Below are 18,126 nucleotides of genomic sequence, written 5' to 3' on the forward strand. Positions count from 1 at the left end.
ACTTTATTTTTACTTTTGGTAATGGGAGATTGATCCCAGGGGCACTTAATCACTGAGCCACATTCCTTGCCCCTTTTAGTTTTCATTTTGCGACAGGGACTCCCTAAATTAATGATACTAGTCTTAAGTTTGCAATCTTCGCCTCAGCCTCCCGAGTCATTGGGATTATAGATGTGTGCCACTAAGCCCAGTTCCTATATACTTTAAATAATTTCTACATTACTTGTAATACTTAATACAGTGTAAATAGTTGTTGTACTATATTGTTTAGGGAATAATGACAAGAAAAAAGTCTTTATATGTTCAGTACAGATGCATTTTTTTTCCCTAAATATTTTTGATCCACGGTTGGTTGAATCCCCGTATGCAGAACCTGTAGATACGGAGGGCTGACTGGAATTTTTCTTTAGTAATGGGTTTATTTGGTTGTTTTGAATTTAGGTACTATCTAGTAGTAAGTATTCCTTGTTTTCTTATCTGCTTATCACAACAATTAGTGAATTATGGCAAATATTGTTGTTTCATTTTAAATAGGAGGAACCTGAGTCCCAGAGAGATGTAGTGACTTTCTTAGGAATGATAAGCAGTAGTGAATGACCAAGCCTTGGACACAGGTCTTGATTCCCAGGTTAGTACTCTTTCTAGTAGAAGTACAACTCAATGCATATCATTTTTCTTCCTTAACCTGCCATTTGGAAGTCACAAGACAACATTAATCTATCAAAACAGATTAAAATGAAAGAAAAATCAATGGAAACTAGTAGTGAATTGAAATATTATTAAATTTACAACCGTCCATCCCAGAAAGTTGCTTAAGCCCCCATTAAAAATGAAAGATGATAGAAATAAACTATCTTTAGATGGATTTATGATTAACCATGTGTATCTCTTCTTTGTGACCTGTAGAACCTCAAAATCATTTCTACAGGAAATTTCCTGTTACATTACAGCTGACTTTTTTTTTTTTTTATTATTGTCTTCCTTGGTATTTAACATTTTGTAGTGTGCTGGAGGAAAATTGCGTTTGAACCATAAAATTAGACCTAACTTGACATTGACTTTCATTGAAGAAAAATAGATATTTCAAAATCAAATGATTTATTTTAAAACTTAGTTGTAGTAAAAGATTAATGTGTAATTCAGGATAGCCTTTGTCATTGTGGTTACTTGTATTACATGGTAGTTCATATATTTAAAAATGTAATGATATTCCATAATTATGGTCACTGACTGAATTAATATGTTTAAAACAATCCATTGCTCATTGCCTTGTCTCTGTCGACAGCACCTAACTAGAAGTTGCTTTGCATCTCCACTCCTACCTCAAAGCAATAGCAAAACAAGAAAAGACACATAAACAGTGGCTTCTGGCAGCAACTTAGCTGTGTGTGGTTGATTTTGCCACCTGGTGGTAGAGGCCAAAAAAGGTCTTACTATTTCTTTGTTACTTTTCTTCTAAGGCTGATCCTCCAGTTTTCTTTTGTAATTCAGAGCTCAGTAAATCCTACTTTAAGCAATCTCTTTCTCATCTCTACCTACAGATTTATTTCTTTACCTTCCTGTTGATTCTCCCTTCTTATTTATTTTCATTATTTATTTATTTATTCACTTATTCACTTATTTATTTATTTATGCACCAGGGATCAAACCCCAGGGGCACTTAACCACGGAGCCACATCCCTAGCTCTTTTAAAAATTATTATTTTGAGACAGGGTCTTGCTAAGTTGCTTAAGGCCTTGCTAAGTTTCTGAGGCTTTGAACTTGCAATTCTCCTGCTTCAGCTTCCCAAGACACTGGTTTTACAGGTGTGTGCCACTGTGCCCAGTTCTTCCTTCATCTTTAAATTTAGTGACCCCAGGAACATTTACAGCTCCTTTTCTTTTTGCTTTTCATCCTTCTAAAAGAAAGAAAATTAAAAAGTGACCTTAATTATTGTTGCTGTCTGAGGTCACTGCTAGTAAATGTGTAGGGACACCCTCTGAAGTGATGGGCTCAGCTGAAGGAACAGAAAAGACTTATATTTAGAAGTGAAGTGCCACACAGGGAAAGGCCTGGGGCCTTCCACCTCAGAGGCTTCTGAACAAGTGTAGACATCCCTTGCTGCATCAGAACCAGCATTCCTCTCTTCCTTCCGTTTCTGGTAAACGTGTTTTTTCCAAAATACCAACATTTAAGATACGTTTTAAACCCAACTCTTTACCCAGTATTGTTATTTTTCTGAGATTTAATAGAGAACTTAGTTTTCTACTAATTTTACTGCAAACATGCAGCAGTTTGGACATTCTAAGGCAGTGATTCTCACACTTAAGCATTCATTGGAATCATTTGGAGGCCTTGTTTAAAATACAGAGTTCTGGGCCTTACTCCTAGTTTCTGACTAGGGTCCAGGGTGAATTTGAATTTGATTTTTTAAAAAAAATATGGAACACTTCACGAATTTGTCATCTTTGTGCAGGAGCCATGCTAATCTTGTCTGTATCATTCCAATTTTAGTATATGTACTGCCAAAGTGAGCACTTGAATTTGAATTTTAACAAGTTTTCAGGTTGTGTTGGTACTGATGGTCTAGACCACACTTTAAGAACCACAGCCCCAGAGTTATGTGGCCTTCGGCAGTGTGAATTTGGGTATCCAATAATAATAAAGAGATTGAAAGCTCTTGTTTTATTGAATACATATTTACAATGTATTATATTACCTTTTATTAATATAGCAGCTAAAGAAACATTCAGATTAAGTTGTCAATAGGTTCATTTGTCTGGTATCTCTTCCTGGATAATAGCAGTGATAAACGTACCCAGACAAAACCTGGTGTTTTGTAGTCCATTCTTCGGTCTTGCTTAAGCCCCCATTAAAAATGAAAGATGATAGAAATAAACTATCTTTAGATGGATACAAACACCATACGGTGTTTTGTAGTCCATTCTTTGGTCTAGGCTTATGCAGAGGGCATTTTCTGGCATATGGACTGGATTCTAGGCTGCCACTTTTTATTTTACAGCTGGGACTACTTGACTTTTAGGGTCAGACTTTATTTAAGGGTAGTGATTGTGTTTTGTTATTCTGTTTTTCCAGCCTTAAGAAATGGCTAGAATCTATTAAACGATACCTAGTGAACACTGGTATGTATTTAGGTAGGGGTAGTTAGTATTGTATGCCTGGACTATTGAGTATCGTTTATAGGGTTTCCATAAGAAAAAGGCTCTGGGTTATGAATGAGTTACATTACCCTGTGTGACCTTACTTGTTTGTGAAGTAATAGAATATTTTTGCCCCCCATGTCCCTTCTGGTAATAATCTGATTTTTAGTGCTGATTAGTCATTGAAGGCATTGCTCTTACAACAGTGGATACAAAGAAAGGAGAAAGTGGTTTTCTGGGCAAATTTTATATAGCAATTTTATTGATTAGTCTTTATAATATTCTAGCTAATCTTTTTTTAAAAAGAAAGGAAACAAGACAGATACCTGAAATACTAAGCAAGTGACAAATAGTAGCTGTTTCAGGGAGTCCCGGTGATGATATTATGTAGTAAACTGCAAATGCAGAAGGAACAGGTGCAGTGCTGAATCACGAGCTAAGCAGTCTCAGGAAATACTGTATTAACTCTTCCTTATGACCATTTACCTTTTGTGTGATTGAGAGCAGCACAGCAGAACATCAGCTCAGTGTTGTGTGTGATTGAGGAGTTCTTTCTTTGCCATGATGACAGCATCTAAAATCTCAAATCTGTAGCACTTCAAGGGCCTCTAGACATCATCCTGAATGGATCCTCGGTGTACAAGTGATGAAATGAGACCTAGATAAGGAAAGGACCTGCCCCAAATCACGTGTCTAGTAGGTGGATGTTTGGATTTGAGCTCTGCTCCATGGTTCTGGGTTTAGTGCTGCTCCCATAGCACTGTGCTACCTTTCCCCTCATTGGTCTTAGCCTATTTGTAGACCTTTAAATTCCTCTGAGTGACCTTTGGACGTGCAAAGTTGGGGATGATATTTTTGTAAGCTTTTGTCTATATTCTTCAAAGGCTATTTTCTGGCATAAAGAGTGGGCATAGTCTGCCATCATCACCCATGATTAGAGCTGTTTGATTCCATCTGCAGATCCAGTCTTGGCCCTGTACCTTGGTCAGGCAGATTGAGAGAGCTCAAGGTCACAGCCTGTCTGGTTAATAAGATCTCATCTAGGCTGTTGTTCCTGTCATATCCTGTCCAAGTTCCTGTGTTGTTAACTTATGTCTGAATTCTGTCTTGATATGTTCCTAAAGGATTGGGCCTATCTTACTGTTATCAACTCTTTCTTAACTATGGAAGGAAGAGCTGGGAGATGTGGTAGGGACTTGTGGGTAACATTTGTTGAGCTTATACTCTGTACCCATGACCTTACCTTCATCATACTATTTAATCTTTATTGCATCTCTAGGAAGTATTATCTGTTTTACAGATGAGAAAACTGAAGTTCAGGGAGATCATGGGACTTGCTTAAGATGATACAGCTAATGAATGGTGAAGCTAGGTAAGGTTCATATTTGAATTTGTTGAACTCTAAAACCCACACTTACTTCACTATACTACTCAGGGCCTATACTTTGCCCCATATACCCCAGTTTATTCTTTTTCAGAATATTTATTGAACCCTAAAATATTCTAATTATGCTAGTCGTTGGAGAGGCAGTTCCTATCCAAATGGATCTTACTATCTATTAGAGAAGACAAAATAATGATGAGCGTGCTGTGTTAAAAAGGAGAAGTGATGGGCCAGACCTTGTGATGCACACCTATTATCCTGTTACTTGGGAGACTGAGGCTGGAGGGTCACAAGTTTGAGCCCAGCCTGGGTAATTTAGTGAGACCTTGATTCAAAATTAAAAATAAATGGGCACTGGTAGGGCACTACCACTGTTTCAGTCTCTAATGGGTGGGCTGGGGGGAAGATAAAGGGAGGGAGAGGAAAGGAGGTGGACTTCAGAGGGGATACATATTAGGTAAGCCTAATTTAGTCCTGGGTCAAGTGGGGGTGCAAGTTAGGCAAGAACTGGTGGAAGAAACATTTAAATAGAGTCAGTATGAAAGAACCTTGCACAAAGAGACCCAAAGGAAGGCCAGTATAGCAGGAACACAGTGAGAATTTGCAGGCTGATGTTCTGCTTCTTGAAATCTATCTTATGCTGCCCGCCTGCCTAGCACAGTGCCTGACATTTAATGGGTTCCCAGTGAATGTTTGCTGAATGAATGCATGAATGGCTGAAACAATGAATCAATGGCAATGCCTGAAAGCTCATTTCACTTCTTACATAATAACATAAGTTATCTTGGAATGATTCATAATTCCAAACAGCTTTATCCTCCGGCTTCTCTTGTCTTTCTGTTGTTTTGGGTTTCCTTGCTATATTTTGAACTCCACACACATGTCCTGCCTGCCTTCACAGCCATGGGGTGTCTTCCTGCCTCAAAGAGAGCAAAAGCAGAGCTGCCCTATTATCCTCTTAGAGGCTGCCTTGAGCATGAAGTTTGAAATAGCGTCAGTGATTTGATTTTTTCCTCTAGGGATCTGACAATTGAAAATAAATGTAGAAAGAGCCCCCAAGGAGTTTTTTCTTGGGGGCATGAGAGATGACAGCACCAGTTATTGGTGCGCTTTGACAATGCAGAGTTATATAAGTGGGCGAAAAATAGAGGCTATTCCACCAAAGTCAGCTTGCCTTACTTAAGTGATTTTATAGTCCCAAAAGTGGGTGGTACCCACTATTTGCAAAATTCCTATTTCATGACATAGAGAAATAGAATTCTATAGATTGAGCTTCAACAAATGTTAAACAATGACTATGTACTAGGTACTTTCACATTGTGTTTAATAACAAAAAATATAAACAGTATCCTATTTCTAAAGAATAAATTTTTGACTTGAAAATTCTGGGAAGAGTAGCACAAAACATTGCAGCACCTGAAATAGGTAAGCAGAACCTATGTGTTAGTAACTTTCTTTAGATGTTCTCTGAGTACATTCCTTTACTTTACAATGAAGGTCACTCTCTGAAGATCCTCTCCCAGGGACTGAAGATAAGGGGAGTGGCTATCTCTGCTTCTCCATTTGCCTCATTACCATATTCTTTTAGAGATCTTCTTATCTCACTGTAAACTTTTCTAGTTACTGATTGATGTTTAACCCAACAGTGGGTGATGTGGCCATGTGAATAAAGATGAATAATTCTACACCATGAAATAGAATTTCATTTCAGGATTAGTAGTAATAGAAGAAAGTGATATCTTCCCCTGCTGTCTAGATGAGGGGATGAGGGAGGGCACCCACCCAGGTTGCATACCACATTAGCTAGAGCCAGGACTACAACCCACTGCTTAGGATGCTTTCTTGGCTTGTCTCAATATCTCATTGGCTGAGTGAGACTTTCTTAGCTGGACGATTAGTAAGCCAGAAACTGATCTTCTCTTGGATTTGGAAGTAGGGTCTCCTTCATTAGTTTTGTTTGTGCCACTTCTTCCCTACATCCCTTTCTGCTCCACGGGACTGGCTCTTTGTGGGTCTATCACCCCAGAGCTTTTGGCCTTCTCCACCTCTTCCTGGTGGTCCAGGAACAGGTCCAGGCAGTATTCCTTTAAATGCATTCTTGTTTGTGGAATTCTAACTGAGAATGAAATTCTGGTTCAGGAGGGCCAGTCAGGAGACCAGTGCTATGGGGAGAAATGTTGTGGTTTCAGAGGTGACCTCTTTGCTGATTTTAGAGCTCTGTTCAGTGCCTGTTGGCAGTATGCCAGGACAGAAGGAGCTCTGGATTCACTAATGCTTGGTTCATGGTTAGACTTCCTTGCATAATTAGTATTTTTAAAGTCATTTTATCTAAAGATTTCAAATTGAGAGACTCTCAGTCCTTGAGAGACACTCTACCGATTGCAGCTGAGTTTGGAAAGATCTTGCAGCATTTCTCCCCAGACCTTACCACTGGCCAGCTGCTTTAATCAGATTCAGTAGAGTTGTGGGACAAATTCATTCTTCTTCCAGCTTCTTGCAGAAGATGTCATGTTCCAGGTTGGCCCAGATCTTTCGGAGAAGCTGTAAAATAGTGTTACTCAAACTTCAGCATGCAGAATTACATTAGATCTTAAAGTGTAGATTTTGATTCTGTAGGTCTGAGTCTGCATTGCATTTATAGAAAGCTCCTAGGGGATGCTGATGCTGTGATCTAAGAAACACCCTTTGAGTAGAGGGGAAATTGCTACATGTCAGGCATAGAAGAGATTTTATAAATGGACCACCAAATGTAAGGTTGTGCTATTACAAAGAAGGATATAAGATGCAGAGAAGAAGATTGACTTGTCTAAGGTCACATAGCGAATTATTAGGAGAAACCAGTACCAAATCATAGGTCATCATTTTTCTTTTGTGTTTTGATGATCTGCAAGAGCAGAGAAGTAGAAATAAACTTTCCTACTTGTATTATCAGGTTTAGAGCAGCTCATAGAATCCAAATCTGATATGCTATATCTAGATATCCCTGGAGCCCTTCTTCTTGGTTATGTGAGATATTTGCTGTGTTAACCTCAGTATCTTATGTGGATCCTTTCTGACACCAAGTGTAATGTGCAGTAGTGCTTGTTGAACAGGATTTGAGTGTCTTCTACTCTGGACCATGCAGAGTGGGTGGTGCCAAAAGGTACCAGATGGCCAACTCAGTATTTAGGTTGAACTAACAGATTGCAGGAGTGAAGGGTGGGTCTGGGCCAATGAGCCAGCTATCAGACTTCAGAATGTGTATAGTACTTTGGTGCTTATGATGTGCTAAGTGGCAACAGGGACACACTGGAAATGGGGTAGTAGATTTGGCCCATAGACCCAGTCAGGTGCCTGGAGTTGTGGGAACATGGCAATATGCAGCAGCAGTGTGTCTGTCTTGCAGATGCTGTGAGGTGGGGATGGGGCATGGCAGTGGACAGTCCATGGTGACCCAGGCAAGTGGGAAAACTGCATTCTGGAAATATTTGCTTGTCAGATGCTGAGCTGTTCAAAGGAGGATGTGGAAATGAATTCCTATAACCCTGGTCTCAGGAGGTTTGCAGGTAGATTTTGTGTCAAGATACTCTTTTGGAGTAATAGCAAAGCAGGACTCTGGTCTTGGAATGATTTGTTAGGTGAGGAGATAGAGGAAATATGTTCAAGGTCATACTTGATAAACCTCTGGCTGAGGCAGGGCATGGTTTTTGGAACAAGACAGATGCCCAGTGATGAAAAATAAGGAACAAGGTCAGGGCAGGATATGCAGCACACTGAGCTTCTGAGCTGCCAGCTTCAGATATTTTAGAACTTTCCTGACCAAGGACAGAGCTGGGCTGGGCTGAGCCTGCAAATCAAGGTCACCTGCTAGGGAGTATAGTTAGGTACTCTAAAAGTGGAAGGACAAGGCCATAAAGGTTTACCAGCTGTTCACCTGCTTACCTGTCCTATCTTTGACCCTGCTTGTTAGAACCTTTTGTTCTGTGGTTAGGAAGAATAAGATTCTGGAAACTTCACAGTATCAGTCCCTTTCAGACAGCAGAGGTGGCAAGAGACCCTGTCCCTATCATCATTTTTACCAATATGCCCAGGGCTTTTTAGTGCTGAGATTTCATTAGATATCTCCTTGTGGAGGCAAGTGATTTAACACCCCTGTTGAGAAGAGAAGAAAAGAAAAGAAAAAAAACTAGTGAGTAGGAGCTTAGCTTGAGACTGCAGGGCAGCCTGCATTGCAGTGGGCATCTAATGGCTGAGCTGAAATAGGTGCAATGTTGTCAATGATATTAACAGCCAAAGGGGAACAATGCCTGACACTTAGTAGGCCAGCAGTATTTGTTGACTGAGTAGGTGTCAGAAAAGTGCTTTATAGTTCACAAAATTTCAAAATATGTTTTCTCCCCCAGACTTTGTAAGATAGGAAGAACATTATACCCATTTGATAGTGAAGGCAGCTGAGGCTCAAAATTTGCCTATTCTGCCCAAGACCACATGGCTGGTGAATGGTGGAGATGACACCAGAACTTAGGTTTTTTGGATCTCCTTTTAATGTTCTGTCTCTGAAGACTCTTCTGAAAATGTGGACAGGTGTTTCCAGAGATCTTGCTGTTTGTACATCTGAATTTTGGTACTTATTAAACAGATACTGTTTTTTAATACAAAACTTTTTTTTTTTTTTTTTTTTAAAGGAAATGTGCCTCTTTGTATGCATTTCTACCAAATTGAGCCCCTGAGTCTCTTTATTTTTAATAAGGGAAAAACACTGGGGTCTAGAATAGCTGAACCAAGCACCATTAGCTCTTTTTTTCTAATTAGATTGAAGCCAAGGAAGGAAGCCGCAAAGGCAACCATTTTGTGTTTAGCAGGAATGGTCACCTATGGCCTAACCCACCCACTCTCTCCTTTCCTGCATCCCTTCTTTCCTTCCCTTTGCCCTACAGAAGGCCATTAAATGAAACTCTTCTCACTGAACAGTAGTGTATTTCTTTGGCCATAAGTGTGTCTATGACAGACAGACGACTGACAGACTCATGGGACTTTAGAGAGCTGGTGAATTACTATATCTTTCTTGGTGCACAGTCACGTAGGGCAAAGAGGCTATTGTTTTTCTTTAAGAAGAAATTAAATACAAGGCATTTCTGCCATGGGTTCCAGTAAATGGCTTTGAAATAAAAAGTACACCTGAGAGGGTTTTTTTTGCTGAAACTTGGGCTCTGAGTTTGCATGTAAGTGGAAAAGTATTGGCCTTGATCCCAGGCCTGTTATAGCTGGTTTTGTCCAGTCATTGGTGGTGACTGTGACCTCTGGGCCTGTTCACTCTGGTCAAAGTTGCAGCTGGAATTCTCCATCTTATGTTCCTCTGTTGTTACACAAATTGTAAAGTAGCAAATGATTTATATATTCAGAGACCTGTGCTTTGGGCAGTGCCAAGGGCCAGTTGCAAGTTTTGAGACTCAGTTTCTGCTTAGCTCCTTGAGCTGTTGGCCTTGTTTCCCTCTTTCTCCACCCTTATCCTCTTTCCTCTCTCCTCAACCAAAAATGGTCTCCCTCACTGCCCTATTTTTATCCCCAGTTTTTCCCTCCATTTGCTACCCTGCACATAGCTACTAGAGTGCCTGTGCCATTAATTTCCTTGCTCAAAACCTTACAGTGGGGCTGGGGTTGTGGCTCAGTGGTAGAGTGCTTGCCTAGCATGCGTGAAGCACTGGGTTTATTTCTCAGCATCACATACAAATAAATAGAATAAAGTTCCATCAGCAACTAAAAATATATATAAAACAAACCAACAACCCTGCAGTGGCTCTCATTGTCTCCCTCGAGAAATTATTCTTCATGGCAGAGTGTGCAGGGCTTTTGGGCTCTTCCTGATACCCCCACCTGCCACTCATTTGCACAGTCCTCTAGCCACACCTGCAGCTCCTGAACACACAGGCACCCTGCCAGCCTCTGTGTTCTTGCATATGCCTTTCCTTTGGCCTGGTTTTAGTTCTTCAGATCTGAGTTCAGATGTTATCTCCTTTGTGAACTTTTCTTTATGTTTCAAGGGAAAATTTGGTGCTTTTTTCCCCTTTCTGCTCTTGTGTAATTCAGATGTATTCCTACTATATCATTTATTACACAATTCTGTAATCATTTATTTGAATGTTTATCCATTTTTCTTATCCCAAATTTATTAGGCAAATTCATTCTCTAGCTAATCATTGTTGAGTACTGACTGTTATTCAGGCCTTGGACTCAATGAGCTTTTTGTACGTTCACTCATTTCCTCCTCCTTGGATGTAGAGATTATTGCTATCTGTCCTCTACAGAGTAGGGAATTGAGGCTTAGAGAATTTAAGTGACTTGGCAAAAATAGTGTTTGCTAGACCTGGTATTTTTTTTCCAGGCACTATGATAGATACTATAAAGTCTCATATAAAGTTCCCTTATGGAACTTGTGGTCTAGTAGGTGAGAGAAGTCAGAATGTCAGTCTAGGATGCCAGGTGCAGTGATGAGGGCATTCTTGGGGTATGGGAGCAGACGTGGGGCTGACTTATCCCGGGGGTTGTCTTGGAGCATGCACATACCCATCTTGGCATTCCCAGTATTCAGCACTGTGTTAATTGTTTTTCCCTGTGATTAGGCCTCAAAATCTCAGTCATCTTTTGCTTTACTCTCTAAACACTTACAGGTTCATCCATTGCACCTTCCTCCCCAGTGGGTCTGAAATCTGTACAGGCCCCATTTGCATAAGGGACTCTCAGCATGAGTGCATGAGAGTGTACAGGGTTCTGGAGTACCAGGAGTCTCTGGAGATTGCCTGTGTTCAGCTCATTTGTCATTGCCTAGGCTTCCTGGAGTGTTTCCATCCTAGGAAATTTTTTCTTGGCCTCAAGACAGAACTTCTAAGAACATATCCCAGGATCAGGCTCTCTGGCACTGCGTCCCTCTCACCCCACCAGCTCTGGCCACCTCTGCTGTGTGCTGGATCCTTTACTGCTTGCAGTGCCAAAAGCACTGAGGTGTGACCCTTGCTCTCCCGGGCCTCAGGATCTGGTAGCGCCTCATAGGGGGGGTCAGCCAGAAAGGGGTGCAAGTGGATGTATAACCAGGTAGGGTGGGAACTGTTAGAGGTCTGAGTAAGGAGAGATGTGAAAGAGCTGGTTTTGGGACCATTACCTGACTTCTTTCCTCGTTAGGAAAGCTCCCAGGTAGAAGTGAGTGTGGAGCCCAGCAGATACTGCTAAAGATAATAGTTTTGATTTATAATCAAAAAAGATGAACTCAGCATCCAATTAGGAGATTTTCAGGGACACAAAATAAGGAATAAACGGAGCAAAATGAAATGAGCTTCCCTTGAGTGCATCATGCCAGGTTCATGGTATGTCATTTAATTTTCACCACCCCAGGACTTTACATTTATTGATGGGGAAACTGAGACTGAAAGTCATATAGCTTGTAAACAGGAGAGCAATGTTTGATGCCAGATATGATTCCAGAGCTTCATCTCAGCAGCTTGTTCCTAAGGGACTGAGACTTCCAGGGGAGACAACTGAGTGAACTTCTGAGTACCACACAGGAATCCAAAAGCTGACCAGTGTGAAAATGCCAACCAGGGAGCAAATGATTGTTAAGATCTTTGCCAGTCTGGTCTGTGTTATCCTTATAAAAAAGCAATATTTTCCACAAAGAGTTAAGTTCTTTTTACTTTCTTTTCCCTGCTCTGAGCATAGCTGTCTCTTCCAAGGGTTCCCAAAAGACCCAGGTAATCTGACTCTGAAATCTCTAAAAGATCCCTCCATCTTTCCCTGCCCATTGGTGCCTTGATGAATAAACCAAGATGGTTTAGGCCAACCTGTCAGAGCCCTCTCCGAGTGTGTGATCTATTTTACTTCCACTGTTCATTTGGGCTCCTTTAATAATTGAAGTCTAGTGTTAAACGTTTTCCAGCTTGTCCTTCAGGGACAGGAGTGGTTCTGTGTGTAAGTGATACTCCCAGCCTCCAAAGGACACTCTTCTTCCTGAAGTGCAGCTGATTCAGCATGGTTAGATGCTGCCACTGGGTAGCTTGGATTTCATTGAGTCCTCTTGAGAGAGCTCACCTATCTCATCTTTGAGAACAAGTCCACGAGGCTTGGTGGCTAAGGCTGGAGATCACCTTACTGAGAATTTGGACTAGGGCAAGTGGGCTGTAGGGACACACTCAGTCATTTCCTGTTGTGCTGAGAAGCCAGTGCATTTAGTCTCTTGAACACAAAAAAGAGGGGCCACTGCTGGTACCAGTACCATCTATATCTTATGCTTCAGTCTGATTCCAAGTGCAATTTCCGCAAGTTGTATGCTCTTTCTAGCTTCCAGGTCTTTGCATATGTTGGTCTCTCTTTCGGTCTCTGTCTTTCTCTACCTTTCCCCCAAGCTGACTTCTGCTTTCCTTCTCTAGTGTAGTTCAGGTCTTGCTCTCCTTGCAATAAAGGTTTTTTTCTCCCTCGTAGTCCTTTGTGTCTACCTCTTTCTTGGCATTCATTCCCCTGTGTGAGTTATCTGTGTGTTTGCCCTCTCAGGGATTGAGAGGGGATGGTGGAATCATGGAATACATAAACACATCTGTTAAGTGTGTTATTTGTTGTTCACAAACCAAGGTGCTTAAAAATTCTGCTGCTTGGAAAAGAACACTAATAAAGAAGAAAATCAACATTTATTATTATGTCCTGGGTATTGGGCTAGGTATTTTCCATGTGCTGTCTCATTTAATCTTCATAATAGCCTTGGATTGTGGATATTGGAGGTTATGCAAAGAATTCAAGCTTCCTGCAGTCCTTCATGTTATCCTTCTGTTTTTTTTGTACTGACTCATCATAAATGATCTGCTTTATAATTTAATAATGAGTACTTTTGAAATTTAAAAAAATGCTTTCTTTTAATTTTGCAAATTCACAGTTTAGCATTGAGTACAATAATGTATCAGATGACTGTCAAAATGCAGAACCAACTCTTTTGCTGGAAATAATTACACTTTGCCAAACGCATTTATTTTGAGCAGCTCCAGTGTATTAATGTATTGCACTGTGTGAGCCTTGTGATGTATAGATTAGTGAGGATATTGGAATAACAATTAAACTGAGTATAAATTCACTGGATGGGTGGTAAAAAGGGAAATAGAACATGTCCCTTTTGTTAAATACATTCCCCTGAAGATGAGTTTGTAATTTGACAGTCTAGGCAGCTGGAAACATTAGGAGCTGCTTCACTGGAGAAGCTGGCCTGATTCTTCAAACTTGCATTTCAAAATGAAACCATTCATTCTCTTGGTGAATCTCTGGTTAGAGCATTTGTTTCTCAGGTTGTGGGCATTTCAGGACCTATACATAGGGAGTAACCTCCAGCCAGGCCAAGTTTACGGCCTTGTGAAGAAGGTTATGTTTGCCTCTAATCTTATATCATTGCCTCCCAGATAAGCCACACTGGTCCCTCAAACTTGGCCTGTCTAAAGTGAGACAGCCTAGTAGAGTGGAAGTTTGAGATGGACAGATCTGTATTTGAATTCAGGCTTCTACCAACGACTGACAGCTGTGTTATTTAAGGAAAGTCCATTCCCTTTCTGTACCTCAGTTTCCTCATCTAAAAAATGGAGATAATTCTTTGAATGGTTATTTACCAACTATCCATTACATACCAGCCACTGTTCAAGGCATTTGGGAAATCCTCATCCTTATGGAATTTACATTTTAGTGAGGGAAAATAGACATTGAAACCTAGGTATAATAAATAAAAAATAATACAGGATATTTGAAGGTAATAAGAACAATAAAAAGAATAAAAAAGAGAGCAAGTTAAGAGATGCTGGTAATTCTGGAGAGTGACTTAGGGAAGTATGGGTTGCAGTTCTAATAGGCCTCATTGAGGTGGTGACAAAGACATAGATTTGATGAGGGACTTTACCATGTAGGTAACTGGGGAAGAGTCCTGAAGTGGGAGCAGACCTGGCACATTCCAGAAACAGAAAGGAAGCTTTCAAGACTCAAGCAGAATGATTCTGGGTGAGAATAAGAGAAGTCATTACCAGAGAGATGATGGTATTACTATCCCCAGAGTTGTGAGGATTTAATGAAATGGTATCTCTAAAGTATCTTGCTGTTTCATTAGACTCCCCATTTTTCCAGCACCCTCCCAGTCACCCAAGTTCCAGACTACAGTGAGACCTTGATGTCTCCCTTTTCTTTACCCCCATTGCCAATCATTGTGTGTCCTTTAATCCTGTCTTTCTTTCTGACCCTTTTCCTTGTTCCCAGTGTCCTTAACATACTTGGTAGCTTCCCACCTGTTTAGTCACAGTAGCCTTCATACTATTAGATTTGTTGTCTCCAATCTCTCCCTCACCGTCCCTCTGATAACCCCCTTCCTTTCCAGGCCTGATGCAATATCAAGCCATCTCTCCCTGCTCATAACCCCTCAGCTGCTCATTAGCGTACTCATTTATTCTTTCTTTTGTTCATACATTCGGCATCTTTTGAACATCTACTAGCATGCAAAGTCATCTGAATTCAGTCTAATGGAGGAAACATACTTGGAAATAATTATAGTACCAATTTAGAAATGTTTGTTTTTACCCTAGCTTGTTTCAGAAAAGATTTTGGGTTCAATGATTTATTATGTAATATGATGAGTAATATGGAGCAGCTCTCTATATATGTCTAAGATAAAGTTCTGCTCTGTCAACCCAGTAGCTAGTTCTGCTTAGGGACAGACCTAACTTTCATCTCACATATCCACGTTTACTTCAGGCAAATGGATAACTTGAAGTTCCATATATGACATGGGCTTCTCTTGCACAACTCCATGTCTTTGCTCACATTCTTCCTTTGCCAGGAGTACTGGTTTTGCCTAATCCATGTTCTGCTTATCCTTCTAGATTCAACTTTAGATGGCATCTCTGTGGGAAGTGGGAAGTCTCCCTGATCCCCAGGTCTTAAATCTCTCCCTTCTCCGGACTTCTATAGCATTTCTCTCTCGTCATTTACCACTTGGATTTTATGTAGGCATGCATATGTGTATTTGTGTGTTTGTGTGTTTTCCCATGCTGGAGTACAAATTCCTTTAGACATAGATCATTTTCATCTCTTATCACCCATAGCACCTGGCACAGCTACTTTTCCAGAGGAGGCACTCAGTATTTCTTTTAGTGAGGGAATGAATGAGTGTTTCCTATGCCATAATGTCTGGAAGGTGCCATAACATCTGGGAAGCGACTTGCTTTGGTGGTGCTCTTTCTTAATCAGATATGAATGAAGTACTAATAATTATTGTTCCCGGAGCACAAATATATTGACCCTGCAGGAAGCTGCTACCTTCTGGTGATGTAACTCAGACTCAGAATGCTTTTTCTGAGAGAAGCCATGAGGTAGTCTCTATGAGTAGTTACGAGCCATCACTAGGTCCAAGCATCTGACTTAGAAGTACACAATTTTGGGGACCTGCTCTTTCCATAAGTTGGAGGCTGCCTCTATTTTGAAGTCTCTGTTTGTACCAGCAGGCAGGTGGTGTCTGCTTAACCCACAGGCTATCAAAGACTATACACAGGCTTTGTGACTTTCAGCAAGGTACTTTACTGACTTGAACCTCGGCTTTTAAATCTGTAAAATTGAAATTAAAGTACCTAACATTAGGCTTAATAAGGATGAACAAGGTAACCTGTGTAAAGGAAAGAGCCTAGTATTTCTAAATGCCAGTTACCAACAATCAAAACAATAGTAAATTTACTTCCTTTGCATCTGAGAAGTTCCTGTGGACACTGCAATTCAATTGATATGGTGTATATGAATCACTTGGTGGATGTTATTAAAATGCAGAATCTGATTTAGTCGGTCTGGGATGGAGCCTGAGATTCTGTATTTCTGAGATTCCTATGCTGCTGATCCAGGGATCAAACTTTGAGAAGGAAGATGTTAGGGTACTTGTTCTGAAACTATAGCCTGCTTCCAAATCACCTGGAGAACTTGTTAAAATGGATTTCTAGATCTCATCTTTAGTGGTGTACTCACTTAGTAAGTCCGGTGTGAGGCACGTGAGTTTGCATTCCTAGTAATTTCCTAGGTGAATCACACTGATCTGCAGATTCAGGGATCACACATCTGGCTAGACTTTGGAATATCTTAATAAGTAAATAACAACCAAAAAAACACTTACTGAGCACTTATATGCCAAGCTCTGTGTCAAAAAGAACTTTGTATAGTTCCATTCTTTAAAAATTCTAAAATTATTTTTAATTGACAGAAAATTGTATATGTTTATGGAATACAAGGTGATATTTGGATATGTGTTTACAATGTAGCATGATTAAATCAGACTGATTAATAATTTTGTCACACCGTATACTTACTTTTCATGGTGAAAACATTTAAAATCTGTTTGAAGTTTTGAAGTATACAGTGTATCATTGTTTATTATAGTCACCATTCTGTGTGATAGATCACTGAAGTTTATTCCCCCTAACTGAAAATTTGTATCCTTTCCCCATTAGTTCCATTTTATTCTAATAATCCTGTGAAGTAGATACTATGGTTTTCTAGTTTGGTTTTCCCCATGATGACAAATTCTTAAGAATCAGGTGGTATGCCTGCTAAAATACAAATTTCTAACTCTCTACCTTGATTCTCATTTTCGTGGGGTCCTGTGTCTCTGATTCATATGATCAGGTCAAGCTAGAAATCTTTGCTATAGATGATCAGCTGCTTTGCTTCTTTTTCATTTATATCTAACACAGTGTCAATTTTGAATCAATAACATACCAATATAACATAAAATATTTGACACTAAAAGTTGGATTCAGCTAAATTTTTCTTTGATGATTCAGAAAATGCTTCAGAATTTCCAAATGCCTTAGGGTCTTTATTGTGTCCATCCCTGACTTGTAAAAGTGTAGAAAGACCAGTTGACGAAGCAGTCTTATTTACTAAGAAGCTGAAGGAGTCCATGCTGACTGTAACTCTGGGCTCTCTTAAGCTTTAAAATTGTTTGGAAGATTATTCTAGGAAATTGGTCTTCTTTGCATCCAGATGGATTCTGATTCCACAGGATTGTTGGAGAAATGAAGATGCTTAACTTGTCTCCCTTCAGGCCACAGTTTGTTTGCCCATACCAAGGCCATTCTGGCCAATCACTTGCTTGGAGCACACAGCATCTTTGTATCAACAATTCTGCCACCTGCTGCTCTCCTGGCTAGGGCCTTCAGCTCCTCTCTGTCTTTTCAGCTACTGGCTTCTTTGCATAGACTTTCCCATTATGCCTCAGATGGTTGTTTCATATTTCATTGAAATTGTGGCTAAGGATGGAAAAGGGGAAAAGTGCAGAATTGTATTTGTAGCTGGAAATTCACCAACCCCTTACCTGCTCTGGGAGGTCCTGTCTGCCTGTCTTTGTGGGTGTAGTGGTGGAGTTGGGTGGTGAGGTGTATTGAAGGTGAAGTTGTCTGTTAAACGTACCATATTTGGGCCATTAGGAAAGATTGGTCTGAAACCAGAAAATTGAGATTTTCTTCAGTTCTGCTGATGCTAATCTTAGTTATTTTGTGGGCCAGTTGAGTGAACAGCCCTCAAAATAGTTTTCTGGTGTTTCAGTTTGTTGGGATAAGTACTGGTCCAGGAGTCAG

The 18,126-nt window shown here is 40.3% G+C and overlaps 1 protein-coding gene and 1 non-coding gene across 10 annotated transcripts in view; one reads left to right on the forward strand and one right to left on the reverse strand.

Moving 5' to 3' along the window:
• Positions 1-18,126, forward strand: part of Sergef (secretion regulating guanine nucleotide exchange factor) — a 232,351-nt gene that overhangs the window by 83,415 nt on the left and 130,810 nt on the right. The gene's annotated exons all lie outside the window — the stretch shown is intronic.
• On the reverse strand, positions 2,416-2,518 carry LOC114098292 (U6 spliceosomal RNA). The gene has a single exon (XR_003583726.1). It is a non-coding gene; the product is annotated as a U6 spliceosomal RNA (small nuclear RNA).

Source organism: Marmota flaviventris, chromosome 9, assembly GCF_047511675.1.
Source record: "Marmota flaviventris isolate mMarFla1 chromosome 9, mMarFla1.hap1, whole genome shotgun sequence".
In the NCBI taxonomy this organism is placed as follows: domain Eukaryota; kingdom Metazoa; phylum Chordata; class Mammalia; order Rodentia; family Sciuridae; genus Marmota; species Marmota flaviventris.